The sequence below is a fragment of the Protopterus annectens genome, chromosome 9.part0, assembly GCF_019279795.1.
Source record: "Protopterus annectens isolate FY-2018-M chromosome 9.part0, PAN1.0, whole genome shotgun sequence".
Taxonomy (NCBI): Eukaryota; Metazoa; Chordata; order Ceratodontiformes; family Protopteridae; genus Protopterus; species Protopterus annectens.
The window spans coordinates 412,189,723-412,208,562 of record NC_056743.1 but is presented as its reverse complement, the minus strand read 5'-3'; the positions used below and the strand labels follow the sequence as shown (position 1 = coordinate 412,208,562).

At 41.5% G+C, this 18,840-nt stretch overlaps 1 protein-coding gene across 4 annotated transcripts in view; it reads right to left on the bottom strand.

Moving 5' to 3' along the window:
• NUDT18 (nudix hydrolase 18) overlaps positions 1-18,840 on the bottom strand; it is a 440,532-nt gene that overhangs the window by 369,530 nt on the left and 52,162 nt on the right. For 2 of the 4 annotated variants that reach the window (XM_044082947.1, XM_044082951.1), the window contains exon 2: positions 14,796-14,878. The exons of the other annotated variants lie outside the window; for them this stretch is intronic. The gene's annotated coding sequence lies outside the window, so the exon portion shown is untranslated. The remainder of the gene's footprint in view (positions 1-14,795; positions 14,879-18,840) is intronic. 4 annotated transcript variants of the gene reach the window in all.

Genomic DNA, 18,840 nt, shown 5'->3' with positions numbered 1-18,840 from the left:
GCTGGAACAAAGAGTCGTCCCTCCAAAATGTCCAGAGAACACTTCCACCATACGAGGGACAACCAACAGACTCAACTGAGTTGAACTGGATATGCCAATGGCAGTTCCAACCGGGACCACTGTACAGCTAGAGTCCACAGTAGAATCCTCATGTGTAACTGGCCACATGGGAGAAGAGTTATGGTCGTTGCCATCGAGCCTAAGGCCCTCAACACCAATTTTGCCATTGGGAGAGGAGAGTGGTAGATCAGGGAGACATGCATCCTCAGGTTTTGTACTCTCTCAGGTGGTCAGGAAGATTTTGCACTGTAGAACATCTATCCTGGCACCAATGTACACCTGTACAGGATCTAGGACCGATTTGGATGCATTGATTGTGATCCCCAAATGCAGAGCAAGAATCAGGAAGAAATCCCTGGTCTGGGAGAGTAGATGCCTGGTGGGAGCAGTGAGGAGCCAATCGTCCAGGTACGGATAAACCTGAATCCCCTGAAGCCTCAGGTGAGCTGCTACCACTGCCATCACTTTGGTAAACACCCTGGGGGCTGTGGTGCGACCAAAGGGCAGGGCTCAAAATTGGTAATGATCAACTCCTAGCCAGAAGCAAAGGAACCTCCTGGAGCTTCTGTGCATCTTTAATGTGATAGTAAGCATCCCCTAGAGGTCTAATGAACACATCCAGTTGCTCTCTTGCAGGTACTGCATGATGGACTGTAGTGTGACCATCTGGAACTTCTTTTTGGCAATTGACAGGTTCAGGGTAGAAAGGTCCAGAATGGGCCTCAAGTCCTCCCATTTTTTTTGGCACCAAAAGAACCTTGAGTAGAAGCCCGATCTGGACTGATCAGGGCGGACGGTTTCGATTGGCTCCTTTTTTTTTTTTTTTTTTTTTTTAACAGCTTGGAAATTTCCTGTGCTGCTGCCTCCCTTTGCATGGGTGGTACATTCGGGAGGTGTCTGGGAGATTTGGGGGACCCACAAAGGGGATAGGGTATCCTCTGGATATGATCTGAAGCACCCAGTGGTCTGATGTTATGGACTCCCATACCTCTAGGTGCAAGGACAATCGTCCCCAGACTGCCTCCAGAGTAGAGCAGTCTGGCCACCCATCAGGGTTGCTGCCCGGGTCTGTCCAAGAAAGGTTCTCAAGACCCAAAATTCCTCAGACCCCCCCCCCCCGCCTCTCGGCCAGCATCCATTCTGTCCCCCTGTGCCTCTGGGGGGAAGAAGAGCCCAGAGTGTCCTGGGAATACTGCGACTTCCGGAACCACATCTTTTTACCTCTGGTTCCGGAAAAAGGACCTATGAGGGTTCGAGAAGTAGATCCCGATGGTAGACATCATCTTCCCATCCTTCTCACTCTGGACTAATGTCTGACGGTCTTACCAAAGAGAGTAGAGCCGTCATAAGGGGCATTGGCAAAGGACACCTTGAAAGGTTCCGAAAAATTACAAAATCTGAGCCAAGCGTTGTACCTCATAGACACGCCAGACCCAGCCACTCTAGCCACTCCTTCCGTAGCATGTGAAAGAAGTCACATGGACGTGTTGGAACATGCTTTCAAAGTGCCCATCCTCGTGGAGAATGGGGTCTTGTCCTCCAGCGACTTGGACTTGGGGGAGACTCCTCCAGCTCCTTTACCAGGTCGCGTTGGAGTCTGGTGACATGGGCCAGGTAGTTCAGCTCTATAACTGAAAAGGTGGCTGAAGCATAAACCCGCTTCCCTAGGCGGTCCATCATCCGTGACTCTCAGTCAGGAGGATGAACCGAGGAATTCTCCTGGACAAGTTCCTTCTTTGCGGCTGCTGCTACTACCATAGCATCTATGGGGGAGCCCTTGTTCCATGCTGGCCTGTCTGTGGGGGGACTTAAAATTTTGCCGAGTCTTTTTGGAATTGGATTCATGGTGTCGGGCTCCTTCCATGCCCATGAGGTGACCAGATCCACCAAAGGATCTGCAGGAGGGGACACCCAGAAGTAGATGGGCACATGCCAAAAGCCTCCAGGAACACTGACTCAGAAGATGGTTTGGGGGCAGACCAACCTCCCCGTTAGAGCAGGATTTCCATGATGTCTCCAAAGGAGACATCCTCAGGAGGTGACCTAGGGAAACCTTCTCCATCATCCAAGTCTGTATCCTCAGTGAGGGACTCTGGGAAGTCCAAGTGCCTCCTCTTGCATGTATGCTTGTGAGACCTCTCCAGTGGGACTCTCCAGGGGGAACTCGCAAGCCACTTGCTCCTCAGGGGGAACTGCCTGGGGCTAATTAGGCATGGGCTGTCCCTCTGTTAAAATGATGGGGACCATAGAAAGAGCCAAAGGGGTCTGGGTGGAGTCAGAGGGAGCAGTCAGGGGTCTCAATCCAGCAGAGAGAACCTTTTCTACCATGAACGCCGAAGGAGAGCGAACCTCCTGAGAAACCAATAAGGAGGCCAGTCTCCCCAGGTCTGACAAGAGAATCTGATCTGGGCACGAAGTGGACGGAGCTCCGAGGGAGGGAACTTGGCCTAACAAAGGCAGAGAGCGTCTTGAATCCCGAGCTGTTTGGATACAACAGGCTCCAGGCAGCTGTCAGCATCGAGGAAACCGGTACCATCAGCGCCGACCTCCTGACCAAAGCCATTCTCAGATCCGAATACTCCGAACCCGATAGATCAGAGAAGGAGATATCAGCTGGAAAAAAGGAAGTGAGCTCCCCCCCTCCTGAGGTAGAGGGGCTGGCAAGACCCCCATATGGATCGGAGTAAGGATGAACCTCCTCATCATTTTATCCATATCTACCTCAAAGACCGGGTGGACCTCGACGAGGCCATGGACTCTGACCTTGTGGGTCGGGGCACCGAGGCCCTGGAAGCTGAGCGTGTCTCCTCTGGCTCCAGGGAGAACCTTGGAGATCTGAGCCAAGGGGAGTCCCAGATCCGTAAAGTTTTTACTGGTGAAGGGAGGTCCGGAGACCTCTTACGCTTCTCCATCGCCATCGACTCTCCTTCTCTCTGCCCCTTTTCTCCTCCACTTAACCTTCTGTGAGTCCCAAGCCTGGGAGGGAGGAGAAGCCAGGGGAAGAGAAGGAGAGGCGGCCATAGCAGCCACTGTGACTGAAGCTGAAGTTGAGGCAACAGTCTCAGAAGGGGGAAGAAGGCCTTTTAGGGCCAACTTGGCCTTCCTATCTTTAATGGTGTAAAGGTTGAACCCCGTGCACATAATGCAGTCTATGCTCAGATAGGCCACGCCCAAGCACATAACAGAGTGTGGCCATCCACAGGGGATAACATATGGCCACACAGTGCATCTTTTGAAAATAGGCTTTTCAACCATACTGTCAGAAGAAAGAAAAAAAACTAAAAGAAAATGCTATTTTTTCTTTCTGAGAACACCCACTCACCACACACACAGAACACACTGAGGGGGGAGGGGAAGCAAAAAATCCACACAACTACTCTAAGCTAACTACCCTAAAAACTATAAACTTGACGCACCAAGTGAGGGGAGGAGAAAGGGGAACCTACTCTATCACTATCTAAAGATTTTTAAAGAAAAATAGATGTTTTTAAAGTCTTTACCCACTTGAAAACCTGGAGCTCTAGAGATCACGATTTATAAGCTATTCATGGCAAACGAGATCTGGAGGTTGGAAGGTAGTGGAGGTATTATGGGTAAGGGGAGGAGCTTGGAGCAGATGCTAGTAAAGTTGCCAGCTCGGATCAGATACAGATCTGTATTCCCACAGGTTGAAGACCAAATGAAGTAAACTACTTCAGATTGTGGATGTTTACGAAATACAATACTTTCCAAAAGTTCCATCCTGTTGGTGACTTAAACATCCAAAAATTAAATACAGTCAGTGTCATTGTGTACTGTAAAGTGAATCCCCAACTTATTCTCATTCAGATATTGAACAAATTCACTAAGATATTCAGCATCCAACTTCCATACCAACTAGCAGTCATGATATCTTCTCCAAATGTCAATTCCATCCAAAAACAAAATTAGGATTACCATCTTAAATAATTTGTTGCTCCAAGTACCCAAAATGGCATCCAATCATATACCCATCTCTCTACTTTTATGCCCATCTCAACTAACATCCCTACACTCAGCCCCCACACTTCAAACTATCACATCTGTAACTGCCGTAAAATACACAGCTCTCCCCAGCTAATAAGAAATATCCCCTAGCCTGTACACACTAGACATATGTCTATAAACCAGATCAAAACTACTTCCCTTCCAAAAAAGCCTTAATATACATCCTGCCTTAATATACATCCTTCTCCAGCCACTTAAGAAATTTCTCTCCTTTCATTTACCTGTACAAGCATTCTACCATGTTACTATATGGAAATATCCACCCAAACCCAGGACTCAACCCCTTGAATGCCAACATCCCTAGTTCAAATAAATCACTAAAATTCATAAAACAATTGACCTCCAAAGTATCAGAAACAAAATATCAGAATTCCATGCCTGGCTATCCCAGAGTAAACCAGATATACTAGCCACAACCAAAACTTAGCTGAAGCCCTACATAAAATATTCAGAGTTCCTCCCACCAAGGTATGCCTGCCTATGAACTGACAGACCTCATAAAAAAGGAGGTGGCATTGCTATACTCTATCCTAACACCTTCACCGTTGTCCCATATTCAAACCCCATTCCTCAATTCTCTACAGCCGAAACATTTGTATCACTTCTCAAACTGACTATCTCTAAATATCTCTGCATCATAGTCATATACACCCCCCAAGTATCAATATCCCCCTTCTAGAAGATATATTTGCCTGGATAAACAATGTAAATGAGACTATTATCCTAAGAGCTGTGCTGCGCTCAGACTCACTCCACACCCCCACCCTACCTCCATTCCCACACCCCCCCCATATAATTGTACACTCCTTGTTTCCAGCCCCTCCCACATCTAATTATCCAATACTGCCCCGTTCCACCCACTTCTCTATCACTCCTACATTACATCACTCCCCCACTTCCAATCTGTAACATAACTGTCCCACCCCACAAATTCACATCCCGCTATACTTCCTTTCTCCCACTACTTTACTCTGAGTCAACTCCCCTTCTAACATCCCAACTCTCACAACTACTTACTCCCTACTTTCCAGTACCCATATCCCTCACACAAATTTCACCCCCCCACTTTACCTCATAGCTGTTCTATTACTGTACATCTCAACTCTCACCTCCTATCATGTAAACCTGAATCAATTCCATGTAACCCCTTCTCAAACCACTCCCTTCCTCTACAGGGAACCCTCCCTACCCTTCTTTATCTCACCCTCTCGCTTCACTATCTCCCCTTCTCAACTATTCAAACTTAAAGTCTTTCCCTGCTCTATAAAATCCTGTAAGCCAAAACTGTATCCTCATAGTTCCTATCTTTATACTATTAAGCCCACTCCACCCCTACACTCCTACTTTTAGAATGAGACATTCACCCCAACCCTGGCCCATCCCCACCACCCACAACTAACACTTTTCCAACAAAACACCCATCTATGCCATTAACATTCAGAGCCTAACTAAGAAAATGACTGAACTGCATGCCTGGATCTCCAGCTACTCTCCCGATATCCTAACATTATCAGAAATCTGGTTAAAGCCACATATCCCAACACTGAAATGCTTCCTCCACACTAACATATAGTTTTGACAGAGCTAACAAAAAAGGTGGTGGTGTTGCAGTTATGTACACCGATTACCTGATGCTGTCCCCCTTACCTACCCACCTATCTCCTTTGCCTAACTTTCATCCAGCTGAGCTTCTTATAGCAAATTGCAACCTCAATCCCTCAAAAAAAGTTGCCATAGCAACTATATACATACTCTCTGGTAACAACATCCCCATACTGGAATCCATCCCATCTTGGATCTCCCAAACCATCACCTACAAGACCATCCTTCTCCGTGATGTAAATATTGATTGGCAAGAGAAAGACACCTCCTCCCCCATACACATAAACCTCCATGTCTTCCATCAAATTATTAATACTCCTACTCGTTACAACAATAATAATGCCAACAGCTCCACATTAGACTGTATTCTCAATCTTATCCTACCTTATGCTACAACCCCAGCACCGTACCAGACTCCCTAAGTGACCATCTCCCTACCAAAGTTCTCAGACACTCCCCCCAAATACTCAGATCCCACCTCTATAAAGAATGTTGAAACCTCTTCTCCCTTAATGCAAAAACCTTTAAAGATGGGGACCAGTTAATAGAAGCTAACCTCCTTCAGTACCTTCCCCTCAATGATGCAGTTCTACATTTCCTTAGCCTCTAAGGAAACAGAGCCAAAAATACCTTACTCCCCTTGACATTCTAAGGATACCCTCTCTCTAATGAAAAAAGGGACAAGTATTGGAAGTAATGGCTTCAAACAAAAAGCGACAACTCTTCTCCAAAAGAGTAAAGAAATCTGTAACCTTTCAAAAAAAAAAAAAAAAAAAAAAAAAACCACTAATAAACAAGGACAAGACAAGAAGATATACTATTATGTCCAATCTACCCTGAACTCTAACCCAAATAAAATTCTGGCACTCCAGCAAAATACTGTAACCAGGCAATCCTACAACCCCAACCCCTTCCCAAATAATTCTCCCAAGGTAACTGTCTCCCTTCTCAATACTCACATCATTGAATCTATTCAAAATTCACCCAAATGTATCCATCTGACAACCCCTCTCTTCCCCCACAAAAAAACAAATGCAAACACCCCCTTCACTCTTAAACCTGTTCCCACCACCTACATTAAATCCCTTCTTCTTAAATGTAAACCTTGCTCTCCTACTGATACCCTTCCACCCCACTTCCTTAAACTCACAACCCACTCCATACCCTTCCACCCCACTTCCTTAAACTCACAACCCACTCCATACCCACTTCCTTAAACTCACAACCCACTCCATAGCCTATCCAGTCTCAATCTTAATTAACTGATCCATTCAAGAATCCACCGTCCCAGATTCCTGGAAATCTTCTTACACCATACCACTACACAAAGGAGGCAACTCCACAGATTCTTCCAACTACAGACCCATTTCAATTCTCTGTCCAGTCTCCAAACTTCTCAAAAAAATGTATACATTACCATTTATTAGGTACTTAAGAAGTTGGTTATCTCCTAACCCCTACACAGCATGGCTTCAGACGTAATCATAGTACCTCCACTGCCCTACTCTTTCACACATACTGTTGCTGAAGCCATGGACAACCAACTAGTATGCTGGCTCTTTCTTGACCTAGCCAAAGGTTTCGATACCATCGCCCATTCTAAACTCATTTCCAAACTAATTGAACTCAACCTCTCCCCGCCCACTATTAGCTGGCTCACAAGCTCTCTCTCAGACTTCAGTCTGTTAGATGGCAATCTGCCTGTTCCCCCTTCCTACCTATCCAAACCGGTGTCCCTCAGGGCTCAATTCTTGGCCCTCTCCTATTTAACGTCTTCACTAATGACCTACACTCCTCCTGCACATCTTCTTCCTTCTACTCCATGGTCATCTCTATCTCTGACAATATCTCTAACCTCCTTTCTATAAACACAACATATTTTTACTTCTGTACAAAAATGGCTAACCGAACACCAACTTTTACTCGGCCCCAAAGGACTAAGCTCCTTCTCTTCCTACCCAAATTCCTCTCTCACCATAAATCCACTTTTACCATGCTCTCCCTCAATGAAATTCCTATCACAGCTGATCCCCACACCAAATTACCTGGAACTATAATTGATGACCAACTAAAATTCGACATCCATATACAACCGTGCATCAAAAAAAAAACCAAAAAGTAAGCCTCCTCTACAGAAATAAAACATTCCTCGCTCCGAAATCCAGACCTTGTCTTGCTCAAGCTTTTCTCCTCCTGCCTTCCCTTCTCTATGCCTCTCCAATCCTAAGCCACCTCCAGTCATCACTCCGATCCAAACTCGAACAGGCCTACAACATCATAGCCAGTAACCTACCATACAAATCTTATTGCCCTGAACCAAGTCCAAAGACTTGAATTCCCCCAACTCCCATTTCTCTCACAGCTACAGCTCACTCACTCCCTGCTAAATAAGCCCTTAGCCTGCCCGTCGCTTTCATCATTAGTATCTCACTATACACCAGTTCGCCCGCTCCGTAGCTCAGACCAGAACCTACTAGATGTCTACAAACCTAACAAAAATATCGGTAAACTCCTGTATAAACACTGTCTCCCACACCTGGAATAGGCTACCCCTTTATATACGCATCACAAGTTACACTTGTTTCAGATCTGAAGTTAAAAACCACCTCCTAAACTAAAACATGTCCTTGCCATAATCCCCCTTGAACTCAAACACCCTCTCCTGCCACAACTTCTACCAAATCTATGGCTTTCAACCGGTCAAAATTTCAAATTATTCACACTTCAATATAACAATGACTTTTGAGTAAAATAAGTCAGTCAAAGTAGCTGTTAAACCCTACTATGCATACACTTTGATTTCATCTGCCACCTCTAATGTAATAACCAACAGTGAACCAAGAATTTTAGCTGAAAAAATCTTATTCCGCATGTACCAGACTTCATGACTGTAGAGGATACTTGAACTAAGCTGTTACTGTATTTTGGCATATACTTTGTTTCTTGTACCTTTTACTGTATACTATAATCTGCTATTATTGCATCACATTTTATTATTTTTTCTCTCATCTCCATCTTTTGAACAATGTTAAAGTTCTTATATATTTAATGCACTGTAATCTTTATATTTCTGAAGCTCTTCTCCTTGGGTCTCCACTGAAAATGGGCCAATGGCTCAGTTGGACTAACCCGGTTAACAAGTGGCAAATAAATAAATAGGATTTCTCAAGTTACTCCATCTCATATCAACCTCTTCAACTTCACAACTAATAATAGATATAACTAGGCCCAATAGAAATAAAGACAGTGGTTCAACTCGACTGGATATTAGTCTCTGACCCAAACACATTTTCAGCAGCAGGCACACTTCAAGCAGCATTAGTGACCACCTGCCAGTCTACACAGTACGCAGAAACAGCCCTGTAGCTTCCCTACACCAATACAAATTAGCTAGAAATCTTAGCAGTTTTATTCCTACAACTTAATGAAATCCTGAGCAACTTTAACTGGAATATACTGAATGTCCTGCCCCTTGATGTGGCCATTGAGCTCCAACTCCACGTTCCTCAATACCCTAAACACACTTAGCCCCAGTATGACAAAAAATGGTAAAACCTAACCATGCTACATGGCTATCCAGAGCTACCAAGCAAATCATGAATGCCAGGGACAAGTATGGAAAAATAAAGAACAAGAATCCCACTGATGAACAATTTAGACAGCTCCGTAATCAAGGAAAACAAGCCTCCAAAAAAAAAAAAAAAAAAAAAAAACAAAATCCAAAGAAATTTTGGAATTACATTTAGTCTCTAATTAAATATGGCACCAAAAGCAACCCCTGCCCAGTCCCAGAGAAAATATCCAGCAAAATTGCCACTCTTCAACTTGCACTTCATTGACACTATTGCTAAATACACTAATACCATCCCCAAACTAACTCCAGTAGTAACTTTCCTCACAGGAGACCACAACCCCTCCCCACCGTCCTTCTCCTTCTCTCCCATACCTATTGCCATGATTACTAAACTGCTCCTAAAATTAAAACCTGGCTCTACTGCCCCCGACAATTTGCCCCCAGAATACCTCCAAAGGACAGCAAGATCCATTGCCTAAACCATCAACATACTTCAATAGGTCTCTTCAAGAGTCTTGTGTCCCCACTATATGGAAAAAAAGGACACATTTTTCTCTCCACAAAGGCAGCAATAATACAGATAGGTCTAACTTCTGACCCATTGCTATGCTCTCCAACATCTCTAAAATCCAGGAAAAAAAGTGTCCACTGTCAGCTTCTAAACTATATTTTAGTAAACTAACTCCTCCTCCCCAACTCAACACGGATGTAGACCAGGTCATAGCACAAACACGGATGTAGACCAGGTCATAGCACAAACACGGATGTAGACCAGGTCATAGCACAAACACTGCTCTTATTTTCTTTATATAGACAGGCTAGAAATGCTGGTAAAATTTGTATACTCACTCTTTTTCGACCTCTCAAAAGTTTGATACAGTCTCCCACCCCCTACCCTATAGCAAATTCTCCAATCTAGGCATCTCCCCATCTACTCTAAACTGGTTTGCCAACTATCTGAAAAACGAACAATTAACTAGATGGTTCAGCTCTCTCTCTCCATTTCTTGAGTCTTCCTCAGGGCTCCATTTTAGGACCCCTTCTCTTCAGGATTTCTATAAATGACTTTCATTTCACCCTTAATAATGGTTCTGTCATACAATATGCTGACGATTCAACCATTACTTGCTCTGCCAGATCAACAACATAACTTCTGCCCATAACCCAAAATGCCTTTACTGTTACTGAAATGTGGATGTTCAATAATCAGCTAGCCTTAAAATCCCAACAAAACCAAAATGCCATTTACTCCTGTTAAGAAAAAACAAACAATCTGTTAAAACCAGATTTCATCATCCAATCTCAAAATAACACCACTACAGAGGTGGTCTCACAGACTAAACTACTAAGTAGTTCTAGATGAAAACTTGACATTCAACCTCCATATCTACAATATCAAAAAAAAAAACAAAACAAAAAAAAAAAAAAAAAAGGCAGCCTCTACTGAAACACTAACTGCTCTACTAAGCAGACTCTTGCCTTAACCTTCCTCCTACCTTCTGTGTTGTATGGTGCTCCTCTTCTTAACATCCAGTCCTCCTTAAAAATAAAGCTAGAGTCCTGTTACAACAAGGTAGCCCAAGTTTGCAGCTAATGCAAAATACTCTTCCCATCACTGCATCTCCCTACAATCACTTACGTGGTTCGAACTTTCACAGCACCTTACTTACCTGCAACTTGGCACATAAAATCTACAAACATTCAGACTGCCCAGCCCTTTCTTCCATTTTAACCCACTATCACACAGACAGGCCGCTCTCCCATTAGATATCAGAACTTTTCGTAATATCGCCTCCTTCAAAATGTCTCTCCGGCAACACCTTTTCACCCTCTGGCAATGCAGAGGTCTCAACTTCCATCCATCCATAACCAGATTCCCAACCTATACATTACACCTGACATAAATTACATTGTCGCCTATTCAAATCTTCCTCTATCATGTGTTAAAATACACACAAGCTGTTTTTCCAAGCCTTACTGTCTATCTACACTCTACTATCTTGCTATGCCTCACTACTGACAAATCAGTTATACATGGCTTTGTAATACTGTGTTGTCTACCACTCCTAAAGCACCTTGTAAATATTTCATGATGGTTTTTATCACTCTATTATCCTTAAATGTACAATAATACGATTACTTAGTAATTAAGCAACTCCAAACTGATTTAACTTGCCCATTAAATATGCTTCTTATTCTTGTTGTACAAGAACATTTCTTATTCATTTTGTACAACACTGTTCTGCTTCTGAGAACATTGTCATCTACTGTTTTGAATGACTTGTACTATCATACTAACTGCCGTGTGGAGTTTTTCTCCCTGGGCATCTACTGAAAATGGGCTCTTTTGGTCAAGTGGACTTTTCCGGTAACCAAATGCCAATAAAAATATAATTTTAGTCCATGGCTCGGACAGGTGTTTGTGTCAGCCCTTCCTGGAGAACATTCATGTTGGTGTGTGATTCACTGACAGCTTCTAGTCGGCCAAAGACCACTGACATTGGCCTTGACTTCTGAGAAGTAAATGCCAACAGCAGCTGACTGAGCAAGTTGAAGGTATTTCAGTTTCCCTTCCCCTCCAGCAAGGGAGGGTGTGTGACAGAACTTTGAACTCAACTTTTGTGACTTCTGGATACGGTTAGCAGGAAGGGATCCTGCAGATGATACTATGAGAATCAACAGTACTGGCAACATCCCAGTATTACATGACTGGCGTTGTGGCAATTTCCAGTTTCATCTAGGGCAACCCACTACTGCTACTTCTGCTTGTAGCATTATGGAGTACCTAGATGAATTTGATTACAGACTTATTAAATATAAGAAATAAAAGAAACGTACATCTCTTTATAACACACTGTTCACCCATCAAAATGTACGGGCAGATGGAACAGCATCCACATTTAGACAGGTGATGAATTTTGTTAGTCTTGTGTGGATGTTCTGTTAAAATGTTCTACAATGTTTTTAAAATTACAACCCCTTCTAGATATTCTGTGCAGTGTATCTCTCACTTTCTCAGTAATGTGTCGGTCTTCCCTTTAGCCCAGTTCTTCTGGATAATGCTCCTAAATAGTAGCACTGTCAGCATTACAAGCTGTAATAAAGGATCTAGTAAAGGTTGTATTTTGTACTAGATATACAGCTGCGAGGATGTTAATGTCACTAGAAGGGGTAATACTGTTCGCCATAAAATTATTGCTGATGGATAAATTTCAGGTCTTGGTGTTTCACTATGGCCTAAAATTGGATTAAAAAAAGCCCCTCTCTCTGTTATTTATCACATCATACATGACTTTATTTACCATACCAAGGGGGTAACCTCTAGCCAGAAACATATCCTTTATTTGTCTCACATTCAACTAAAAAATTATCAGACCCTGACACCATCTGTGCTGCCCTTACAAACTGACCCTTGACTGCAGTAAGTTTTTGGTCAGGGGGATGTGTGTGTCTAAATTTAAATGCCGTTTCATTTGCCCCTACATTTTGAAAGGTAAACAGTTTCTATAAAGAACTGTACATTTTATATAAAAAGGAGCTTCAACAGTCACAGGAGTAGCAGTAGTATACGCTGCAATGTGTCAACACTGCCCTGTTTTCTAAATAGGCAAAACTAAGTGCAAGTTCATGAAAGAATTTCTGAACATCTATACGACATTAAGAAAAGGAAAACAAACAATACCCTAGCCAAATACTTAATGGAATGGCCAGACCACGTTTTTAAATTTGCAAAAATGGAAAAGGTAACCCCCTAGTGAATGTGGTGGCCTATGGCAACTTAAGGTGGAAGAAAGTGAATTATATTGCCAGCTCACACTTGATGCAAGTTCTTGGCCATGGATTAATGAACAGCTATTAGCTGTCTTTTAAAACTAAGAGCTTTAGAAACAGGATATTGCTACCTTTTTTTTTTTATAAAACAGATTCTCAGTATAGCATTTACTATTTAATTATTGCTCTTACATAAACATGTTTATTATTGTATGGCAAAGTTTTACAGGTTGATGTTTTCAGGTATTCAGCCTTTGATTTTTGTTTACTTCAGTTTTGAACTTATTCAATACATTGCCTTTATGCACAATTTGTTCAGGGAATTCAGCTGTCACATGATTTAAAGCTGATCACATGATTTTAAATGTTTTTGGCTGTCACAGGATTTAAAATTGTTGCCACATGACCTTTTAGAATTGTATTTAAAACAGTGTGTGCGCGTTTGGTTCACTTCATCTGAAGACGTTTTAATATAAAATAAAACAAAAGCACTAATATTACGTTTTTCAAGTTGTTGAGCTGGGATTTGTTGAAATCACTGTGGTCTTGCATGTCTTTTTTTTTTCTCTTAATAAATTACCCAGAGTCAAGAATGTACAGAGACATGCTAAGCTCTAGCCTGAATTCCATTCAACAGATCAAGGGCTTAACTAAAAACCATGCTAGAAGTCCACAATCCTGCAGCCAATTAATTTATACAACCACAAGCCACCTACTGAAGGAAAAAGTCCATGACTTAAGAAGACTAGCACTTGTCAAGCTTATTGGAACTAACCAGAGAAGAAATGCAGAGGTCATATCCAGTTTTCCCACATAGCCTGCGAATCCAAACATGTGATAAATAAATATTAGATCTGGGAATTTGCACTACCACTCAAGTTGAAGTAATGTAAAAGAAATAGATGCATGCAGTACTGCCAGTTAAGTTGTCAAAGTTAAACCTATTAAAACAAAGGTGTTAAAAATGGTTATGTTTACAGGACTTCCAAGATTGCTATATGCTGATCAGCAGATTAAATAGAGTTCTCCCAGTGTGAAAACAAAGTTTGGAAAAAAATCTAATAAGAGCCATACATTTGTCCAAAATTCAGTTACATTACCTGGATGTCAGCAAAAGAGATATCTGGAAAACCTAAGGTAAAATCAACTAGAAAAAGAAAAGAAACCTCTCTGATGGGGGAACAGCCTTGCAGCTAGTCAGCAAAAAGAAGTTCAGATTTCAGCATTATTTACAGGAAAGGGCTTCTAGTAACTTAGAGAAAAAAAGTAAATCCATTGCATTAAGAAGCATTTAAAATAAAGGAGACACTGGAAGAATATATAAAGTCAAATGACAGGCTGGCAAGAGCACAATACCCTTTAAGTAGCTATTCATATGAGCTGGTAAAACCGTAGATATCGGAGGCTGAAGTTACGGAAAGACTGGTAGAATACAGGATGCTCCCTTTCAAACAATAGAAGAGTTAGACAACAGAGAAAACCTGATCCTGAGATTTTCTGCCATACTAGAGAAAATGAAGAAATAGACTTAATTTTATGAAAGCACACATGCAACCAGACTGGTATTCCACAGCAGGATTTGTTAATTGAAAGGGAACACCATGCATATACTGCAAACATGGCCATGAGAAAGTAGCCAAGACCTACATTAGTAAAGATGCAGTCATTCCAGCAGAAACAGCTGCTCCAGATAAAACTGTGGAAGAAAGGAAAAATATTAAAAAGTGAGGACACTGGAGTGCTTGTTTAAATCATTACTTACTGTGCCCCGGCAATATGTGGAAGTTGAGACGCAGGTGTGAGATTTAAGTTGCTATGTCCAGCTGTTTCTATAAGGTTTTTCTCCTGGAAAATAAAATACATTTTTACTTTTACCTTAGCCTGTTCTGCATCCAAAAATGTACACAGCAAAAATGGGTATATACTGGAACAACACACACACACACAAGGGCCTTTACAAACCTAGCCAAACTTCCCAAATGTATCAAACAAGTTTCTCTTTCTTTTTTTGTGCTCTAGAGGTTATTTTAGGTGTATATTTTAATGGTTATATGTAAGCTAGAGCATAGTTGACCAAACACTTTACATGTTGACTCTGTCCAGTTTCCTATTCATTGGTCCAGTTTATGCTTGAATATTGTTAGGGAAGTGCTCCGCTTCATCTAGACAGGAAGCCTGTTCTATAAAAGGGGTATGGATATACTCAGACACATACCTGTCCCTCCAAGTCCAACTTATATCGCAGACAAGGTTCAAGTCTTTGGATCAGGAAGGGTGCACTGTATGCCCGGCATGTAAAGCTCCTTAATCTGTAGGCGGCAGAGAACATGGATAGAGCTTTGAGGAGATTCTGTTAGAACATGTTGTTTATGTCCTGTATATTTTTTGTGAGGAATCTCTGTGGATATTCCAGCTGTTGCATGTGCCTGGTCAGGTACATACTGAAGGTGTTGTTGTACTCAATTACTTAAGGCCAATTACAATGGAACTATGATTTCCTTGGACCTGGATGCAATACCTTAGTTTAGAAGTTGAGCAACATAGAATATATTTCCTTATTACATTAGAAATATGTTGGCTACTGTTTACATTCTTACACAAATCCCAGACTATTGTGTCGACTCTTAAAGTTTGGGTCGACAATGAGGTCGTTGCCTCAAGTAACAGACTTCCCAAAGAGTACTATTATGCATGTCTTGGCATTAAGTTTTAAACTATGGTTCTGTTAATTGTCTGTGTTAGCCCTTCCTGGAGGATGTTAGTGTCTTAGGGAGATTCTGTGACTGCTCCTAGTTTGCAATCATCAGCAAACTTGGTCAGCCAGAGGCCCTTAATGTTGGACTTGGTCTCAGAGTAGTATATACCAAAAAGGAGTGGACCCAATACAGAACCCTGAGGGACTCCCAAGAATGACCCATCTCTGTGGAGGTGGACTTCCCTTTGCTAACTTACTGGGTCCTGAGAGTCTGCTGGTTATCCAGAGTGTAACACGGGGGTTATGCTAAATTCTGTGCCCGAGTGAGGTATTGTGTCAAATGCCTTGGCCAGAACAAGACAAAGTATGCACTAGTTTGCACTCATCCATTGCTTTTGTGACCTTCTCAAAGAAGTCCATCAGGGAGGGTAGGTAGGATCTTCCCTTGAAACCAAACTGGGTTAGATCCCAGGACTGACCGTTTCCTATGCCATTATTTATAATTTTCATGGCTTTACACATGAGAATACTCAGACTTATGGGTCTGTAGTGTCCAGGATCTGTAAAAGGGCCATCTTGGTGCACAGGGATAACAGCTGCAGTTCTCCATTCATGCAACACAAAATCTGAGGGGAGGTTAAGCTTGAAAATTGACTCCTTGGTGCTGATGGATCATGTTTTATACTTAGGAGGCATCCTTGGATATTAATCAGGGTGCATTCATGGGGTGTTCTTCACCTTGAAGAGTGCATTGAAGACCTGTATCCTACTGATAGTGTGGGGGTACATTTGATGTTATTTTTTGACAGATGGCTGGGGGGTTAACACTTGAGCTGAATCTGGAGACCGATATATTTGCTATATCTTCTGGCTCTGCGTATGTGGTTCCATTTACTATGAATGACAAAATCTGATTCTCATTCTTCTGACAACAGCAAAGCCAACGGAGAGAACTTGTCAGTGAAACTGCTGCCATCGTTCTAAAGGAATCAGCAACAGAAAAAAACTTCAGGAGACAACTAGAAAAATCAGTTGTGTGTTGGACTTGAGCCAGTGACTGGTGTTAGGTGGTTGAGATGAGAAAAAGACCTACATTAAAAGTAAGTGTTGGAAACAAATGGAAGAACTATAAATGGTAATTTCCAGAAGACACAGTTTTGATATGAGAAGTGTGCTTCTGCAAGAAAAAGTGAATAAAAAAGACCAGAAGCCTGCTGACCTTGTTAAATTGGTGGGAGGACTCTAGCATTAATTCCCATTAACAGTTTAGAAAGGCCATAAAAGGGACTGAAGGTGCAACTATAAGTAATAAAAATAAAATTTTGTTCTTGGGAAAAGGTGTGCAATGCCTTGAAGTCAAGTAGTTCTGTATAGTATGCATATATAATTTTAAATGCAAGATGAGGTTCTCATCAGTGACTGCTGTTCATGCAAATGAGATATTAAAGAAAGTATTTTTTGACTGTAATGTACCAAGGGTTTATACTGTAACAAGATAACAGATGGTTTTATTATTGGACTGATTAACAAAGATCTAAAAGTGTACTGATCATATTGTATGTGTATTAAAATATAATGATTTTATTTTTTATACAGTTAGAAATTTAGATTATGTTCTTATTTTTTTCCGTAGACATTTTTTTCTAAAATGGAAAGCATGGAAAATAGTTTTTTACATCATTAAAGTTAGCTATTAATTTGTCCATAAAAAGTGCCATCAGCTGAAGATGGGGAGTCTACAGTTGCAGGCAGTTAATCGGGAAATGACTAAAGAACATTATACGAGCTGTTTGCATAAGAAACACAATTAGTATTTATAGGGGACTGGCAAGCACTTCAGTGAAAATAAATGAAAGTTTGATACAGACAGAAGTAAGTGGCTTTGCAGGTAGCTAAATCCCTGGCAACCTTGGTACCTGTACATTAAATGCAACAGTGCACAGTTTAGTTTATGCATTTTAAGGGTAGCCAAATCACTTTCTTAAAGCTAAGATTCAGTAACTGAGAGCATGCAAGCTGCATTGCACATCCGGGAGGGAAACAGAGATAGGACAAGGAGAAATGGTATCTGTGCAAGGAGAAACACATGCAGTAGCATGCCCTTTCAACATGATTAAACCCAAGTTTAGAGAAGGTGAAGTCTGTGGTTGTAATGAATCTTCCCTTTTTGGAATGCATATATATTTTTGGTAGTTTCAAGAGGGTGAGGAAATTCAAAATTTTTCAATTTTTTTGAGTAGTTTTCTTGAAGCAAAAAATCTGACAAAGTGGGACTTTGGTTCAAACACACATGAGAAGCAGACTACTGTATCCATCAGCCTGCTAAGCATTTGCATTGGCATGCAAGTTAGAAACTTGTTTTCAAAAGAACTGGTATGCAGAATATGCGAAAGTAATAGCTTCTTACCAGGATAACTGTCTTAGCAATTTCTTCATGGAATGTTAAAAGCATTGCAGTACAGACAAAAAGAAAAAGTGTACTAAATTACAATACAAAGTACAGGGTGCAAACAATGGTACAGGAGACAATTTTGGATAGAAACTAGAATATAAATTTGTTAAAGAAAGGACTTCAGAATGGATATTCAGCAAAGGAAAACATGGTAACCAACACTGATTTGAGAGAGGGTCTCCAATAGTGATAGAAAAAAGACAAAAGGCAATGATGACTGATTTGGGGTAATAATGGGTCGTTGGCAGGAAAGACGGACTACACTTATGTGTATTTATTTCCCACCAAAAATCCATTATTGTGGGGCATATGAAAATTTGGGAGAAATAAGTTTCAACAGGGAATATTGTTTGTAGGTGGGGACTGGAACCAGATTTACAATAGTGTGTACCAGGGAAGGCCCAGAAGGGAAAATAGAAAAAAAGACTTCTGAACAAACATAAAAATAGTTAGAATGGAAGATGTAAATTTACTAGTAAGAGCTCAGTCAGAACTTCCAGATCATTCCCAAAGTACAAAATCTGGGCTACATGGGACAGAAGTTACATGTCATTGAAGCATGGGTATTAACTGAAAGTTTTGACACGCATCCAATAACTACTCAATGCTGTGTACCAAGAAAGACACAGATAAAGATGCAGGGCAGTGAAGCAATAATGA